This window comes from Cuculus canorus, chromosome 7, assembly GCF_017976375.1.
Source record: "Cuculus canorus isolate bCucCan1 chromosome 7, bCucCan1.pri, whole genome shotgun sequence".
NCBI lineage: Eukaryota > Metazoa > Chordata > Aves > Cuculiformes > Cuculidae > Cuculus > Cuculus canorus.
Genome location: NC_071407.1, coordinates 4,019,787 through 4,038,251, shown reverse-complemented (window position 1 = coordinate 4,038,251; position 18,465 = coordinate 4,019,787). Strand labels below are relative to the sequence as shown.

General features: G+C 39.7%; 1 protein-coding gene across 2 annotated transcripts in view; it reads right to left on the bottom strand.

Moving 5' to 3' along the window:
- GFRA1 (GDNF family receptor alpha 1) overlaps positions 1-18,465 on the bottom strand; it is a 168,996-nt gene that overhangs the window by 27,731 nt on the left and 122,800 nt on the right. The window lies entirely within an intron of this gene.

The window sequence follows — 18,465 nt, the reverse complement described above, 5'->3', positions numbered from 1 at the left end:
GGAAATGAGAGCTGTTTGTTATGCAAGATACCAAAGACTCACTGCCAACTTCCATCTCAGGTCTTCTACAGCCTAAAATACAGGCAAGAAGGCACCTTCAAAGGTTCCAGAAGTACCTAATTGCACAGGAAAAAAATAGCACAGAAATGGCTATAAAGTCTGCATTCAAACTTCTATTTTTTCTTTTCATTTTAATATAAAGCTCTTATCTGGTGACAAAAAGATCTGTAGGAATTTTGTCATTAAAGAAAAAACAAGCAGGCCTGGGCTGATAAAAAATAATAATAAAAAAACAGTGAAAGAAAAGCAGCTTAAAATGACTGGTTAAACATATGGAAAGAGGAAAGAGATCTTTTCTAACGAGGTAAAACAGCATTTGCTAATGACTTCTCCCCTCAACTGTGACATGTTTCTGACTGTAGAACAAAGTTATGTAAGACGGGTTGACACTCACCCTGGCTTCGCAGGGAACTGTAATTCAGTAATGTGGGCTACTCTGACGAAGCTGCCCCCATACTGCCAACAACCTTGCACTCACTCAAGTTTTTATACTCTGCAGAAACGAACGTCTGCTTTGACAGAGAATCTCATCGCTGTGGTAGTACCAGCAACAGGTGATATTTAGAGATAATCTTATTCAGGCACCTCCTGAGGAGCTCTTCAGTATCCTCTGCGTTAGTGTTTTGCTCTTCACAGCCTTCAGCTTTTAATACTTGAACTAAAATGTTGGACTTGGTCAAGGGTTGGTAGAGAAACAAACTGCATATCCAGGAATAACCCCCTACCACGATCAGAAGCAGAATATTACTTCTTTCTTTCCTAGAAAGAAAGAAGAATCAGAACCAGCAGAGGAGTTAGTGTTTTTAAACTGAAAGGAGAAGGGAATATGGCTTATAGAGGTATTTCTCCTTCAGGCATAGGATTCTGTAGACCTCCATGTTTCCTTCTAAGCCCAGTGGCTCCTAGACAAGTTCATATATCCTTGCTCACACTCCCCCCTAACCTAATCTTCTCTTTTCCTGCACCTAGTAACCATCATAAGCTTCTCCCAAACCAAGTAACTCTCTGCTTCCCACCCCCTAAATTCTCCCTACATCCATCCTTTGCAGATAGTACATCCCTGGAAACATTCCCAGAAATGCTATCTCACAATTATGCATCTGGCTTCTACAAATCACACCACTACATGGTTAATAAATGCATTAAACACTGCAGCGGTATCTCTCCAGGAGTCAGTGCAGACATTATTTATAGCTTGTCATCCAGCAATATTTTTATATACCCACTACAGCGTACATAGCTATGTTACCCACAGCAAGGAATAGATCTGACTGGGGATGGCTCCAAACAGAGGTGAGCTTTAATTTGGAGGGAGGGGAGGAAAGGAGAAGCATGTAAAGGGAACCGAATACGTTGGACCTGAATGCAAAAAAGCACAGAGTGAGCATCCAATCTCAGAAACCAGTCCCGTTCTGTTAGCTACACACTTTGGGTCTTATGTGCTTAATGGAAGGTATTGCTTAGACATTAAAGCAAAAGACAATAGAAATATTATTACAATAGACACCTCTTACGTAGCGTTTTTTTTTTTCAGCTAATTTTAGGAGCGTACCTTTGTCCTCTCCTGAGATGCCTGGTTAGTTATGCCCATATTAACAAGCCTTTCTGAAGAAGAGGAACAAATCTCCCAGAGTATATCCTTCCGAGGTAGCTGTAACAAATGAGGGTGCTTGTTCTTTTTGTTCTCCTCTTGTGTTGATTAGAGACTTACCATGTGCCTAACCTCTTTTTCCAACAGCAGGACACAAACAATAAGCAGAGAAATACACAGACTGTAAAAACGCAATCAGTTTAACTCTCCTGTGCTCACTAAGTGGTAGATGTATCTATCACAACTGTCAATAGTTCTTTTTTTATTAGCATCGTAGTACCATGCCATGCTGGAGTATCTTCCCCATTCTTTCAATGGGGAAGATAAGCAAAGTCAGAGACACAGCCCACTAAAATAAGGATCCAATCCGGTACAGAGTAATTTTGAAATCTATACCATACAGCCAAAGTGTGAAGCTACTTAATCTATAAAAACAATCAGCTTTGCACAATCCTGTAACAAAGAAGTCAGATTTTTTTTCCTGCTGCTTTGTTTTTTCTCTCTCCTGAATGAGCCCTCAAGATGCAACCTTGGGGCATGAAATTATCGGTCATCATTCTGCATAAAAAGCACTACAGTCCTGTCATCCCGCTTTGTACAGTGAAGAAAGTATCCTTTAAAAACAAGCATTACCAAGTCTCCAAAGCTATGTACGCAACACGCAGCACAGTAAGAATCAAATCACAAGGTTTTCAGCTGGGACACATTAAATAAAACAAACCAATTATCCCCTTGTGCCCAAATATGCACCAGGGAAACACACAAAGAGTTTTTCAGGCTGGAACACAGTGCAATGAACAGTTTATCAGCCTTCAGATCCCATCACCTCCCAGCACTAAGCTCTTGACCTCCATAGCTTTGTACCTCTCCTAAAATCACACAGCTTGTCCCAGTTCTCCAAGTTATTTGGCTTTCCCCCTGCAGCATCGCTGCAGCTGGGCAGCGCGGCAGACCCCCCGCAACCCTGAGCACCGCAGGACACCCCAAGTGCCTTCAGGCCCATGTACCCTCTGGTTTGCCTGTTCAAGCAATGCCCTAAGTCAGGTCCCATCCAAAACCAGCAGACAGCTGCTCAGTGGGCAACACCGCAATGACAGACCTGCTTTCACAAATCTTTCTTAAAGAAATACACATTGCATTTTAAAAGATCCCTCAACATCAGTAGATTATTGCTGGTTTTGAGTACTGAAGCATCAGATAAAAAGGGATAGTGAGTCTCCTGAGAATGTTTCCATGCATTCCTTCCAAAAGAAAGGGGGTTGAGAAGGCTTCACCTAAGGGCAGGCATGAGGAATGTTCTGGGAAGAGGGGCTGGGACACATGTAGGTCCCCGTTTTGCTAAAGCTACTTTTCCAGCTCTTTGGCCACCGATGATGTAGCACTGCCCAGCCTCTTCTGGACAGGGCCATGTGGGCTGGAAACAGCGTCTCTTCCCCAGACCACTGGGTAACAACTGATCTGGTCTTGCAGGTGTCCAGTGCAGAGACCCGGGTGTCTTGATAGCTGTAGCCAGAAACATACTGAGCAGCAGACTTTAGAAATCTGAAAAAACCAGGCCTACTAGTTGATAAAGCCCAATACAAGTAAAGGAAAATCTCTTCCCTCCAACCTCTTCAGTCTTAAAATGATGAGAAAATTTGACTGTGGGGTGATGTGGGGGTTGGGAGCAATCCTCCCAAAACAAGCATGGAAAGAAGGAAAGATGATCTGTATGGTACGAATTATTGCTGGACCATTCCCAGATTCTCATGTTAGAAAGGATGAGAGCTAATTAAACCCCATCTCTCGCTGCACTTATATGGTTGGGACAATATGACACAAAACCTGCCTAATAGCAATCTTAAAGGTTTTATGAAAAACAGATCCTATCAGAAACACCAAAATGATCAAACAGCTTACAAGGAACAGACATAGAGATCTTCAAATATTTATTTCAAGCAATTAGTCTCCCAGTGAGCACCGCACAAAATATGACACCCAGCCAAGACATCTGAACTGACTGACTTACCTTTCATGGCAGTGCAGTAACTTGCTAACAATTTTGTTTTCATGTTCAGTCATTCACTGAGCTGAGTAAAATGAATTGATGTAGTCCTAGATTCCTGCTTCCTATTTTTAGGGGATATTATGCAATTCTCCTAATACGGTCTTTTTATGGATTGGCCTGAAGCAAATAGTTTTGCATTAAGAAGGGCAGAGGAGAAAACAGAATACTAAAAAGCATAGATGGAGTAAGTGTTGTTAGGTTAATATCTCAATGGCTTAGGCTGCCTAAGTTTTCTTTTGGTTTTGTTTACTTAGTTATAAAACTGAACAGCCGTGTAATCCAAAGTCAAGTTGTTAAGAGATGTCATTATTACAACCCATCTCCCTAGCGACTCCCCACAGCCATCAAGCCAGTGCCACAGACAGCAGACACAGGTAACATCTGGCTGTCGCGCACCGAGCGGCACCTAAAGGAAAGCAGCACGAACACAAAGCCATGACAATCCCAATTCAAAGATCCTATCCAGCTTTTATTGAACAAAGGTAAGCCGTTGAAGAATTACAGATCCCACGGCACTTCTCCAGGCTTTAGCGTGTGCCTTTGCAAGTCCGAATATGCAAACAAAGTTTTTCTGTTTGGCAGCAGGCAAAGTACCTACCTCCCCTATTAGACCAGGCTACGTGATGCACTGGAGTGTGGTGTAAACAATTCTGAGCAGCTGTCAGCCACGGCTACTAGGGGACTAAAAGCAGCTCAGCCAGAACAGCACAGGCCTGCGTTGCGCTAATGAGCCTTGAAAAGAGGCACCATGCTAATGCATCCGTAGTGCCTCTATGCCTTGGCCGGAGGGCGGCTGCGCCGTGCTGCTGTGAGCTAGGCAGGCGCGCGCTACGCCTCTCACTTGCGGGCAAGTTCTTTGCACCGAATGGGGATGTGTGGCCAGGACTCTCTGCTAAGAAAAACTTGGGAGCCTCTTAAGCCAAAAGGAAAGAGCTCGGTAGGGATGCTCTCTGCATCCGTCAGCCTCGTGAGACACCCCGCTCGGAGCCATCAACAGGTGGAAGGGATTATGAAAACAAGGTCACGCATTGCCTCTGCACTCGGGCAGCAGGACCAGGGATGCTGTCCTCTGGTTCTGGCAGCTGGAAGGAAAGATCAGGCAAGCTTGCTTGAACACTAGTCTACACGAGGCCTTGAGCGCTGAACATCAAAGGAAGCATCCGTTCGTGTTGTGCCAACCTTGAGCGACTGATATTATTGCTGGTTTCTTGAACGCCGCACTCAGGCATACATTTTAAAAGGGAAAGGAAGAGAAGGACCGTGGACATCTGGGTTTAGTTAAGTGACTAAAATAGCTCCAGACTTCTTTCTTTATTAACCGTATGTGTGTTGCGAGTACCGGAATGGGCACACACGGAAAGAAAACAAAGAAACCCTTACGAGGGTTTTGAAAACACTTCAGATAACAAGATACTTCACTGCGATTACAAGGAGGCAAAAGCAAAGGCTGTAGGTACTAAAGTAACCTTGCACATAAAGGGAGAAGAAACTAGCCACTTAGTTGAGCATCCACCAAACAGCGATGCCCTCCCCTCCTCAGTCTTGTTTACACATTCCAAGCCCAAAGTATTAGTTTCCTTCCCTTCACACTTATGTGGCTCTGTCTGTACCCAAGTCTAATTAAACCATGACACGATTTAGAGACTGGTTGGTTTTTTTTTTTTTTCCTTTTAAAGTAATTCAGTCCTGGACAGCTATATAACTTGGATTAATTGGTGAATTTTGCATTTTTGGCACAATCTGCTCTCCAGAAGTGCTACTGAAATAAAAATTTAACGTGTTTTCTCCCCGTTCCTCTAATCCTGTAGCTGAATTCTGCAGGTGCACAGATGTATCCTCAGAGCTAGCAGGGCTGACATTTTAGTGAAGTTGCTGCAGTACTTGCTTCAATATCCATGTTCCTTTCTAGCATTTAATAAAAAAAAGAACTGAATAGAAAATTCTACCACTCAGAATAAAAAAAAGCAGAAAAAATATATTTAGATAACGCAATCAAATTTACCAAGGTGAGTCTATTACAGAAACAGATATTGGTATGCTGTGGTTTTGACAGGCAGCTGTTCCCCAGGAATTCAGTCAGAAACAAACATGTAACAATAAAAATTTTTACCCATATAGTTAATGTTTTGGTGAAGTTCAAAGTCACTGAACATAGAATTTTTTTAGCACGAAATGTAAGACAACTTCAACTTTAAGCATAGATTCCAGCCGTGTATATAATTATTTTTATTTTCATTAGAAAACATGTCTTATACTTTTGTAAAAAGGTATACGTTAATATTACTAATTAATAAATTCTGTTTTAATTTCTAAAACTGAACTAATACGCAATTTTGATTGTTTCTATGACAGAAAATAATTTTTGACTGAACAAAAATGAACATCCAGCTGGTTCTGTCCACAGACCTCCATTAGCTTGGTTTGTCCTGTCAGCTTCCTAAACATTTATTAAAGGGCTTTGCAGTACGGTTCAGAATACTCAATACTCACGTTTGATGTTGAATTCTACATTCTTTCTTTCCCTGCTGAAGTGAGTGAAGGAAAAATCATCCCTTCTCAAAAATACTAGGAGTGAAATCCTAACACTAACTCTCTTTAACAGACAACAGTGGACTGCAATGCAATGGATGGTATCATAGTGGCTCTTCTTCATATCCATGATTAACACATGAATGGTGCTCTCACACACAACACTTACACTGCAGTTCATGCAGCTATTCCAATAAGCAGAGAAACTCCCTTGCAAGAGGAATGCGCAGCATCATGGAATAGTTTGGGTTGGAAGGGACCTTAAAGATCATCCAGTTTCAACCCTCCCTGCCATGGTCAGGGACATCTTGCACTGGATTAGGCCACGCAAGGTCTCATCCAACCTGGCCTTGAACACTTTCAGAGACGAGGTATCCACAACTTCCCTGGGCAACCTGTTCCACTGGCTTACCATCTTCATCGTGAAGAATGATGACCTTATTAGAAAGGTGCCTTATTCTTTACTGCCCTGATCCCACCACACCAACTGGCCAGGCAACAGCAAGTGAAACTGGAAAGTATCTTCTTAGTATCATCTGCATTTGTGGCCTCAAATTTGAGCTCAGTAAGAAGTAATGAGAATTTTTTTTTCCACCAGTGAAACACTTTCTTAGACTCAAAAAGTACTGTGAATGTTAGATGTTTACCAATTATAACCCTATTAAAACAAATCTGAGCCTATAATAACCAGATTATGCCAATAATTATCAGATTATGTAAAACAGTATTCACAGGATATGATCCTGTTTTGTTTCATCACACAAATAACTCACAGAAGGACAGAAGGCTTACATTTCTGTTTACAGTTAATAAGCCAGAAAACACAAATAGATGTATACTAATAACGCAAGTAACGGAGATGAACAGGATTATTTGGGGTATATTTTGCAAGGTTTCCGTACTAAACTGGAAGAAGCTTTGGAAGATTTATTGTGAGTATTTTGCCTACTTTTTGAAGTATCATGTTGTGGCAGATTGGATAGTTCAGGGGATTATTAATGGGATATACAGCCTTATATTCCGAGGTAGCTAGTTTAATCTAGCTCAGGTCAATACTGACAACTATTCTGTAGTATTTTTGAAATGAGGAGGCGGTTCTGGAGCACTTCTTCTCTTAAGAGGACAGGTTCAATGCACAAAAGTGGCACTAATTTGCACCTCAGGCAGTGCACTTCATCAAAGAGACTGAGGAATTAATGGGATATAGGTTTATAGCAAAGCGTTCAGGATGTTTCCCCGTGCCCTTCATTTCCCCTTCTGTGAGATGAACTGCTCTGTTAAAAAGGGATAGTCCCCCTATATCCTCAGATTTTTCCAGTTCCATTGAAAACCTTTAAAAAGAAACTCGAAGGTGCCCTATTCTACCAAATTGTTACATCCTTTAGTGGGACTCGAGAAAGAGATTATAAGGTTTCACCTAGAAAAACATATTGAGAATACTATCTGAGGAGAATCTTGATTGATGATAGTTGGCAGTAAATAGATCCCTGAATACATAATGGTTTTATTAATAGTTCTGGGTGAGCTGAGGCGAGTAGAAAACACCACCAAGCGAGGGGTGCTTTTTGTGATCTCCCTACTCACGCATCCAATACTCACAACCATCAGCTTTGCCTCACTAGGAAGTTTCAGTGTCAATACATTGTCATCAAGCTTCCCAAGAGGAAGCATTCAAAAAAATACATCCGGGTGTGTGTTGAGTACAGCAACAATAGGACTTCTTATGTTATTCCAAACCCCAGATCAGTGGGTGAAAAATCAGAATGAAGGCAGCATTAGTAGAGATGAGTATAATGCAGATCGTGGACTGTGTCTACAGTACATTAACAGATGGATATATGCAGGCTGCATACGCACCAGCACTCATGCCACACCAGTGTATTGAGCTATTCCAGTGAGAAGTGAGTTTAATGGGGCGAAGAGATGCACGTTGAGTGGCCAAGATGGGATTAGACTCTCTAGTTATCTAGTATCCTTCAAAGGGATCTGGAATATCACTATGCTGCTCACACTCAGTGACCACTTGAACAGCACAGGACATCTCGTTTCTGATACGCTGTGCATGGATGAATGTAATCGCACGACAACAGGCTTTGTACATAAAAAGGGTAGCAGATGATGAATGAGGACTTGCAGAGCCTATATGAGCAGATGCGTCTCACTGGCTTGGAGATTATTTGCACTTGCAACTTTGCCAGTTGATCTCTTTAAATGTTCATGAAGCACCGAGCCCAGTCCCTCGTTACAGCCACACGAGCCAGCACGACTTGTATTTTAGAGGCTGTCCCGGTGCGCGTGGACGTGGGGCAACCAGTTCAGCTTCCAAAGAGGAGAGAGCTCTCACTAAGGGCGCTTACCGAAGAGCTGTACCACTCCTAAATGCAACGCTGCATCTGAGCAGTCAGCCTGAAGGTGAAAAGCCTCTGCTTAATTAATGATTCCTAAGCATCCTCATTAAGTTGTTCTCTGGGTACAGACTGGGTGTGTTTTTTTGTCTAAACCTTTTCAGTGGTGCCTGTAACAACCTGAATTTCTCATCTGCAAATAACCATGACTGAATGCTTAGGAATAATCAGGAAATCTTAATTAAAAGTAATAGGGGTCAGGCCAACTCTTGATGAAAGCATGATTCTGCAACTAGTTGCAAGAATTTGTCAAACTAATTAGGTTCAAAATAAGGGACATTTTTTCCTTTTGAATTTGCATTTGACTTCGGAAATTGTATACAGGCAGTTAGTTCCCTGCAGGAACAGATCTCTAAATTTGCTCTCAGAACCAGATAATTACAGTGCATATGTGACTGCAGTATGCAGAACAGCATACTGACATCGAATTCATTATACAATGGTCCTCAAGGATTTAACACCGGATATATGCAACGTTTAATTCTCTACTTTTTCTAGAGGAAGTCAAGCATTGTAAAAAAACATACTAAATACTGTTGATAAGAAAATTTCTGATCAAACCCCTTTTTTACATTCACGCAGACACAAATTCGGGGATGGGTTTCCACGGATACTTGTAACTGCTTTGCTTTCATCCATGCACACTTAATTTATATGCCCACTTATCCAACTGTCTGCACAAATTAGGTGCTTACGACTGCAGGTAGCTGTGTAGATCCTACCTGGTATACTTCTTACGAGCAATGTACAGAACAAATTTGGATGCACACATTTCAAATCTGAGCATGAATTCAGTATATCCAAAGTTTATGTGCATGTGGTAATGCATATCCAGCCCTGAATTAGAGGCAACTCAAGGCTTGTGAAAATGCCAATCTGGAAAAAGAACGTAGCACCATGTAATGCAGTATTTAGTAAATTACTGCTCTGAATAACTAATTCCGTTTTAAGAAAGACATGACGGAGGCTAATCCTACAAATCTTTAGGACGCATGCTGAGTGAACCGATGAAAAAATATCCTGCATTATGTGCAACAGTCACTCTGTTTGCTTGTGGCTCATAGGAAGAGAGAAGCACACAGGAGGGCTAAACCTGAGGTGGGATTATTAAGCCAAGTCCACTGACTGGAACTACAATTTGGTGTGAAGCAGTTGGGCTCTCATTCTCCAAACTACACACTAAAATAAACATTTTGAACTCCTATTGATTTTGAAGGCACAGAACTGAAATGGGTGACAGCGTCTCATGTTCTGGAACTCAACGGCAAGTTGAAAAATGTTGTAGAGCAGATGGTTTGAGAGTAATGTGGAGATCTTATTCAGGTAAGACAGACGATTAGAAGTCATAGGGATAAAAAGTAAGTAGGAGATAAAGGGTGTGATATATTTCTAGTATTAGATAACTAATAAACAATGAGGGCTAATATATAATATATCATATATATAACTAATGCACAATTAAGTAAAATGAGCAGACAGGTTAAAAGCAGAAAAAAAATTCTGTTCAGATGTTTTGTTATTATTATTATTAAGAGTATGCATTAGCCAATTTGGTTAAAAGGCTGTGTTTCATCTTCTCTCCTATGAACTTGACTTGTCTACTTGAAAAATGTAGACATGCTATGGAAAATGTGCCAAATTTTAGCTCTTCAACAGCGATGCTGCCTTGTCACCAGTGTATGATTTAGAATGATGACTTATTACTATATTTTAATTTCCATTGGGCTTTTCTGTATTTTATTTGCTACTAGTTACAAGGAAAAAACTGTTCCTAAAAAATCTTATTTATTATTAATGAAATGCTTTTGATCCTATCTGTCACATGACAACTGTGATCCTGGGTAGTTTACTTTTTAAAACTATTAGTTTGTGGGTTACATAGAAATATCAAAGAATGATGTCTATGTATCTAAGGATGAACTGATAATTACGATGTACACTTAAGGATAATTGTGATGCACACAATGGAGTTGCTTCATTTTTGCAAGTGTATAAACAAAAGCAGAATTTGATTAGGTGGTGTGATTGCCTGTTTAGACTCAAATGACTTTAAATGCATAAACATACTCCATGTACTTGAGTTCGCTGTTGGCAGAGGAGCACAATGTATCCTCTTTAATCAAGCATAAGGAAGCATTTTTTTCCCCACAACCAAAACACAGACCTACTCCAATCTCTTACTGCACCCCAATATGGCCACAACCACCGCTCCCTTCTCCTTTCCCACCGGAGCTTCCCAGGCAGCCAAGCCAGGGATGCTGTGGTGGCTCCTCCTGTGCCAAATGGGACTCAGCATCCCCCTCGCTCAGCCTTCTGCAGTCTTTTCCTCCCCTCAACTCTGCATTAAGCCATTAGGTCATTAGAAGGAACACAGAAAAACGTATACTGATAGATTTCATACCGGATTAAGTCTATGAGGCAGGTGAGTACCCAAAGATTACACAGATCTGCAAAAAGAAAGGGCAAAAGACAAAAAGAAAAAGAAGAAAGGCTAGCTAGGAGAAAGACCTTAAAGACTGGAGCCACCTTGCTCCCCCTGACTTCTCACTCCCTCTGCACCATCCCCACATGAAACAGAGAAGGCATGTAATTCCTGAAACTATGCGCAACTGCAATTCAACTGCTTTGCTATCCAAAATTAATTACCCTCCACACTGCCATTTGTCTTAAACCGCCACACTGCAAACCAAAAACATCAATACCTGCTTCAATAACAGTATTTAAAAATACATTTCAATTATAAAAGCCTTGTGAAATCCCTTTGCTTGCCTCGCGAATAACAATTCTCTGCAAAAATCACGGAACTGATAAAGAAAGATTTTATTTGTTCAGTTTTGATCTATTCTGGCAAACTGCCAAGCTATTTTCATACTTGAGAAAGAAACATCTCTATATTGACAACTGCATCAATTACCTGAGATAGGACCGGTCTTTTACTTTGGTTTTCCTCACATATTGCTGTGAATAGACTTTTTGAAGATAACATAGTGCGTTAACATAGTTTATAATTAAAATACTTATTGTTTCTGGAGGACTCAAATACACTGTGTGGTTTTAAGAACAAATAAAGGCTATAAGGTGATATCTTTGCTCAAGTTAATTGTAATTCATTTGGTTTTTTACGCCAGGAGAACCTTTTCATTATGAGGCCGTGAAATGATGAGATGCTGGTCTATAAGTAGGACTCCTGCGAGCTATTCCATTTAAAATGAAAGAGTACTAATGATGTCAAGGATTTTATTCTTGTTCTCCGTTCCATCAGAAACCTGGTGGCATGATCGCTTTTGCCTGCATTTGCTTTGCGACAGGGTCAGCCTGATGGCACAACCAGACTTACTTCCACTTGACCAAGTGTAAAGGGAAGCAGAGTCATGGCTAAAACCTAATATTTGCTAACAGCAAACAGCGTGCCTTGAAGAAAGCACTTTGTCAAGTCCCATAAACGCACAATATATTATAAACTACACTTCCAAAGACAATATGATTAAACATCTACCATCGCAATGACCTAGAACTTTTATTAGTAGTAGTTATGCCTTAAAATGAAATTATATCACTAAACTCCATTTTATGGCTGGTTTTTGCAGGCTACAGTGAGCTATCTGTTTTAAAAGGGAAATGCACAATGGACCAGATATTCGATTGCGAACTAAAGTTGGCTGACATTGGGAATACCTTTAATATGATGAAGAAACACATAAAGTAATAACATGGGTTTAGAATAGTTGGAATTGGCTTATCTGATGTGATGCAATTGTCTGATTCCAGTTTATTCTAGCACCTTCTATTTTTGTGAGTATTCCTGTAAGAGGATACTGATGTGAAACAGAGAAACAAATGTGGCTTAGGGGAACACTGCCTGTGCTACATCTGGTTTTAGTAGCAATAATTTGCAAAATTCTTTCTGAGGATAAGGACTATAATCTGTCCACAGAAATTCCAATTTGCTGTAAAGGTGTGGAGTACATTTTAATCAAGTTGCATTTTTGTAAGTCATTAAATTGGTTTTTAGTAACCTCATACTCATTTTCAATTGAACAATTATTAAACTATAAAATAAAATTGCATGATTCCTAAAACTGTAGTCGGGATTTTTACAGTCTGCTATAAAGTGCTGTATTATTATAATACACTCAAGATGCTCAGACTATTAAAACTTTTTTTTTTTAAATCATAGAATCATTTAAGTTGAAAAAGACCTTTAAGACCATCAAGGCCAACCATAAAGTATTCTATCATTGATGAAATACTTCTAAAACATTACACTTTCCAGCAGTATACATGCAGAATATTTTGGTAAAATGAAAAGCATGCTAATGAAAACCCATAATTTAAACTGTAATTCTAATATGCAAAAGAAACCATTTTGCTATCTTCCAGTAACAAGTTTATTACATCCGACTTCCAGTATTAAAAATGTTTCATCAGAGTACTGATTATTAAATCTAAGGTCCTGTCTTATGGAGAGCTCTACATGCAGAAGAGACTGAATGTCAACCAGAGTACATCGATGTAGCTCTGATGATAACAAGAGAGATGTGCTGACGTACACCTTCGGAGAGTTTTAGCCTGTATTTCACTCCATAAATCGTGACTGATCTTGCAAGGGGGCCCCATGTTCAACTAAGAAGATCAACCAAGGCTAGTAAATGAGAACAATTTTCTACTGACTACTGATGGCTGATGTCTCATAGCAACGCTGACACTAATGTGATACATCTGAGTCCATAGGGTATGATATTTGGCTACATCCTCAAACTGTTCCTCTGATGTTCAAAAGAGAGGCAAAAAACTCTCTGTACTTAGAAATTAATCAGCTATATTAATCAGATCTTTAACTTCAGCAGGATTTCAGCAAGCTTGAAAATGATCCGTCTTGTATGGTCCTGAAATTCTTCGGCCCAGACGGTGAAGAATCCAAGTGCAGCCTTGTTCCAAATGGAAGCACTCTACATGATCATACCATTAGTACATACGCACGTATCCATCACCGCAAAACTCCCTTTAGCAGCTGAAGTCCACCTCTTGCACATGAACGGACTGTCAACCACTTCCCTGCCTCTGAACACTGGGATTGCCATCCAAATCTGTCCCTCACTCATGGTGACCTGATCTTCTCCGGTCCTGTCTGAAAGGTGCAAGAGCTGTGTGGTATATAAATACAGTCTCAGGAAATTTTAATTCCCATTTTCTGAGGACCCACTCAGCATGGATTTGAAGCAAACAAGTAATGTCACTGAAATCAGTGTCAATGAAATCAATAGACAAAGTGAAGCACTCTGTTTTGGTAAAACATAGAATTTTTTTCAGTGTTGCCCAAATTAGAAGTATAAGACTAGATATGAAGCTTTAAATTATCCCTGGCTGTCAGATTTTAATCTGAACACGCAACACGCACAAGACTTCTTCAGGTACAACAATATTGCTGCTGAAGCAAATTGAAGATGTTGCTTTTTGAGAAGAAAAGCTGCCAATAGGTGTTTTCTAAATCACTAGCAGGCTGACCCCATTATGTCAGCTAATCCTGGAAATACAGGAGATGAATTTAAATCTTTTCATATGAAACATTTAGTCAATATTATTTTTCATCTTGGTTTTTGTTTGTGGGTTTTTTTTTTTAAATCTATATTTGTTATTTTATTCTGGCGCAGCTTCCTCTCCATCTTTTGCCCCAGACTATAACTTTCTGTGTAGTTGCAGAACCTGAAGCCAGAGACGCAAGTACGAAATCTCCCCAGGGATAGAGCAGGCACGACATGTGGAAGGACAGTGCTTGTTTTTCACAAAAAAAAAACAAACAAAAAAGAAACAAAATTCACAGGCTAAGGAAAGGGATGCGGAGGTGAGGCTGCCAGGCATATGGGCGAGTTAATACAGGTGCTAAGGGGATAAATCAAGTTCCCTTTGCCTCTCGGGTACCATCTCAGCACTATCCCCTCATCAACAACACACCTACTGCTGCCCGTCTTTCCTGCTTATGTTTACCCACCACCCACTTATCAGTCCATGAAGCTCCACACCGGCTGTGTCTTGATCCTCAGAACACAACCCTGAAGCTTTTAACCCTCTCCAAACATCTACACTATCCTCTATAATATTGGTATTTAGCACACGGGAAGCTACCTTAAGTAATTATAGATAGCACTTCAAACACCAGATTAGCAGATGCTTACACAGTGCTGAAGATCTACAACAGATAGACCCGAAAGCAAAAAGCAGAGTCATTTGCAGTCTGTGAGATATGTTGAAGTCCTAGTCTCCTCAGAGAACTGTGAAACCTGTCTCCTGTTTTTGTCCTAAGACTTGCTGTAATGGTTATTTCTTGAAGTCCCAAGTTTATGTGGAATTGTGTGCAGCTTGCGTTATGACCCACGTCTGTTCTAAACACTCATTAACACAAATACAAACAATCAACATACCTAAGTAGCTATATTCCTCTTTCTCTCCTTGCTCCCCACTAACTGTTAGAGCTTTTTAATTCCTATCTCATATTTCTTCAATTTTGCTGCTGAGAGCACAAAGACGCTCACGTCCTAGACTCGACTGGAAAGTACTTGCCTCCAGTCTGAAGAGCCATGTATCTCAATTACACGTGTCCACTGCTCACACTTCTTCAAAAGCACAAAACCCCTCTGAATGCTGAACTCAGTTTAATAAGAGCAAGTCATTTATAACAAACATGGGGAAACAAAGTACAGAACTATCCAGGGAGTTGATAGATTTCAATGTATGAATTTACACTTAATTATCCTTAACCGTCTTGATTTCTATCTTTTTGTCTTGTGCAAAATGTCCTCTAAAATATTATAGCAAACGCAGTATGATAGTCTCAGGTTTTTCTGATAGCATAGTAACAATTGGTCTAATCTATTCATCGAAGTTTATTTCATTACCCTCTTTCAGTCCATGCACCTCTTCTAAATGCAGAAGAAGCACTTCTCTTGAAGAATACGTGGTATGAGTACACATCCAAACTCATTCCTTTGTGCTTTCCAAATAATCCAAGATGACATTTCAGGCAGTTGTGGTAGAAAGCAAGACTGAAAGACCATAACCATTTTTTGACTGGTGTACTGAACACAAGTTATGATTGAGAATGAAGGAGAAACAAATATGTCAGTTAAATAGAAAACATTAGAGTGAAGCTATCAGAAAAAAAGATAGGGATGGCAATTACTTAATAAAACCTGCCTGTGCAAAGAGCACACTGTTGGCATTCATCTACCTTTCTGTTCACAATATTTTATAAACTATTTCTACATGCTGCTGGGGATCCTTTGCAAGATTACAAGCACCTCAAAAAAATACTTGAATTTAGCATCTTACACAAAAGTAACTGCTCTTTACTCTCTGTGTTTATCAAACTTTGTTAGAAGTCAGGTTTGTAAGAGAGTTTAAACGATGCTCGATGAAGGTAAACATCTTCCTGGCAAAGATGGAGTGTTGATTTAATTTAGAGATAGAAAAAAAGAGTGCAGAACATAAATCTATGCATATATAAATATAAAATAAGCTTATACCAGAAATCAACTCTTCTCTGTATCAATTTTGAAATAATCAAGTACCACCACAATAAGAGAACTGTATACGCTTGCAGCAATGGTAATATGAAATGAAGAACAATTTCTAAACAACATTACTGAAACAAAAATCATTTAGAAGTCCAAATCTTCAGCAAGTATTTGAAATAATTATTGAGAACAGGTAAGCAAAGTGCATTTCCTGTTTTCTTTCAGCATGCACAGCCTTTCCAGTTCCAAGATTTGTGGGAGAACATGGCACAGTGACAAAACCATTAGTGTACTCTCGCTTTTCACGCAATCATTCTGAACAAGTCAGAAAAAAAAAATATCAAAAATTGCTCAGCCAGCGACATTCTTGGCAGATTGGGTTAGTGCCCTGTATTTTACAGCTCCAGGAGGTTAGTATTTGTTCATTTCTATGGCGATTTATCCTAATCAATCACTTCCTGCTCTTTCTTCCTTCACTGTATTGTAAACCTACTAACCAGTACGTGCAGCTTTGTAGCATCCTAATGATCATTTCTTTATCCCCTCTCTGTCACTGTCTTCTTGTGCTAAGACTAATGCTTCTAATTCTGCTTTTCTCAGTGTTTAGGCTATATTGCCTTTTGTAAACCTTTCAGCTCAACCGCTAAGCGTATAACAAAGCCCTTCAGATTGCTTTTGGTCCCACTAGTTCATGTTTTGAAAACACTACAAAGGCATATTTTTTTATGGGAGGAGAGCCTTGGAATGAATATCCTTCTCCAAGTGGGATACAAATGCCTCCAATTCTTTTGCAAGATTTGCATTGAGGTTGAAGTCTCACATGCAAAATGGCACCAAACTGTCCAACAAACATAGGTTTCTGTTTTCAGAAGTGTGGGCTTGTTTTGGCTCTATTCCGAAGTTATTTTTTCAAAAAACACATTAAGATATAAGACCTTCGTTCTTTGTGTTTCCACTTGAACAGAAGGAAGTAGTGAGCATGTTGTATCTCAGAAGAATAAAGTGCTTGATTCAATGACTTTTTTTTTTTCCAAAATAGCTATAGTTTCTATAAAATAGCAGAGATTATTTATTTAAAGGAAGCTGTTTTCCCTACAGACCTTTACTTCTTGTACCAAGCGCATCAGGGGGACGCTTGAAGTCATAACACAGCTTTAAACCAGTGCTGATAAAATCACGTGGCAGTGACTTCAAAATACCAGAGTAACGGGAGTGAGGACAGGGAAGAATTTCATTCCTTTTAAAAAGACTGAAACGTCTCTTCGGGCTTGGGGAACATTTGCAAATCAAACTGGATCCGATGGGATTTGTGATTGCTTGCCATTTCTTCAGTTCATTATTTATCGTGTCTACTTGGTTACCATCCGGAGGCCTCACTCTATAGGGGACTGCACAAACACTGAAGGAAAACGCCATCTCTCCCATAAAGCAACTTTTTAATATAACATGAAGTGAATTAATTACATCCCGTCAAGGTCTTCCTTTAAATGCAAGATATTCCTAGTTTCAGGTTTAAAAGGGTACATTCCTTTTTAGCATATTGTATTTGGTCAAATGACTACTGCATATAGAAATATGCCTACACTATCGCCCTCTCATCAATAGCTCACGCAGCTTAACTAATAATGAATGTACATATATGAAAAATCGAATTAAACCAGAAGAACCTAAACTCAGCACCATCTACCATTAACCTCATATACTTTGTGACTCTGTAATGACTCTGAAAAATATTAATTCATATTCCATTTGCCAATGCAAAATAAAGGAGAGCTACAAAAGGATGAGGATGTGAGAGCAGTGCAGGAAAAATTAAGAAGCAAAATACATTTCCAAGGGATACAAACTGTCTATTTCAGTAAATACAGACACTTTGATACTGTTTAATATGAAGAATACAAAATCAATTTTTTTATAAGTGAAATGTCAATGCTACAAGTGTGGAAAAGTTTGGGAAACCAGAAAAAAAGTATATTAATACCAGATGAGACCTTAAAGCTTGGACGCTTTCATTTATGTCACACAATTTTCCTTCTGTAAAAACTAAAATAAACAGGCCACGCTGATCTATCCCTGCTCTAATCTTGCATTTAAACCACCAGAAATTTTTATAATCCGAGATTCTAATCTGGCCTTGGGATGTTTTCAGATTATTTTTCCTTTTACCTTTTTCCTGCTACCTCCTTCCTGCCATGATTTCACAGTTGTCTCCTGCCCAAGTTCCTCAAACTTTCTAAGAGCCGCATATAGTGCCTTCAGCCAGTGCTGAGCCTCTTTAAATCCAGAATCAATGCCACCCCAGGAACAGCCTAATTGAGCGTC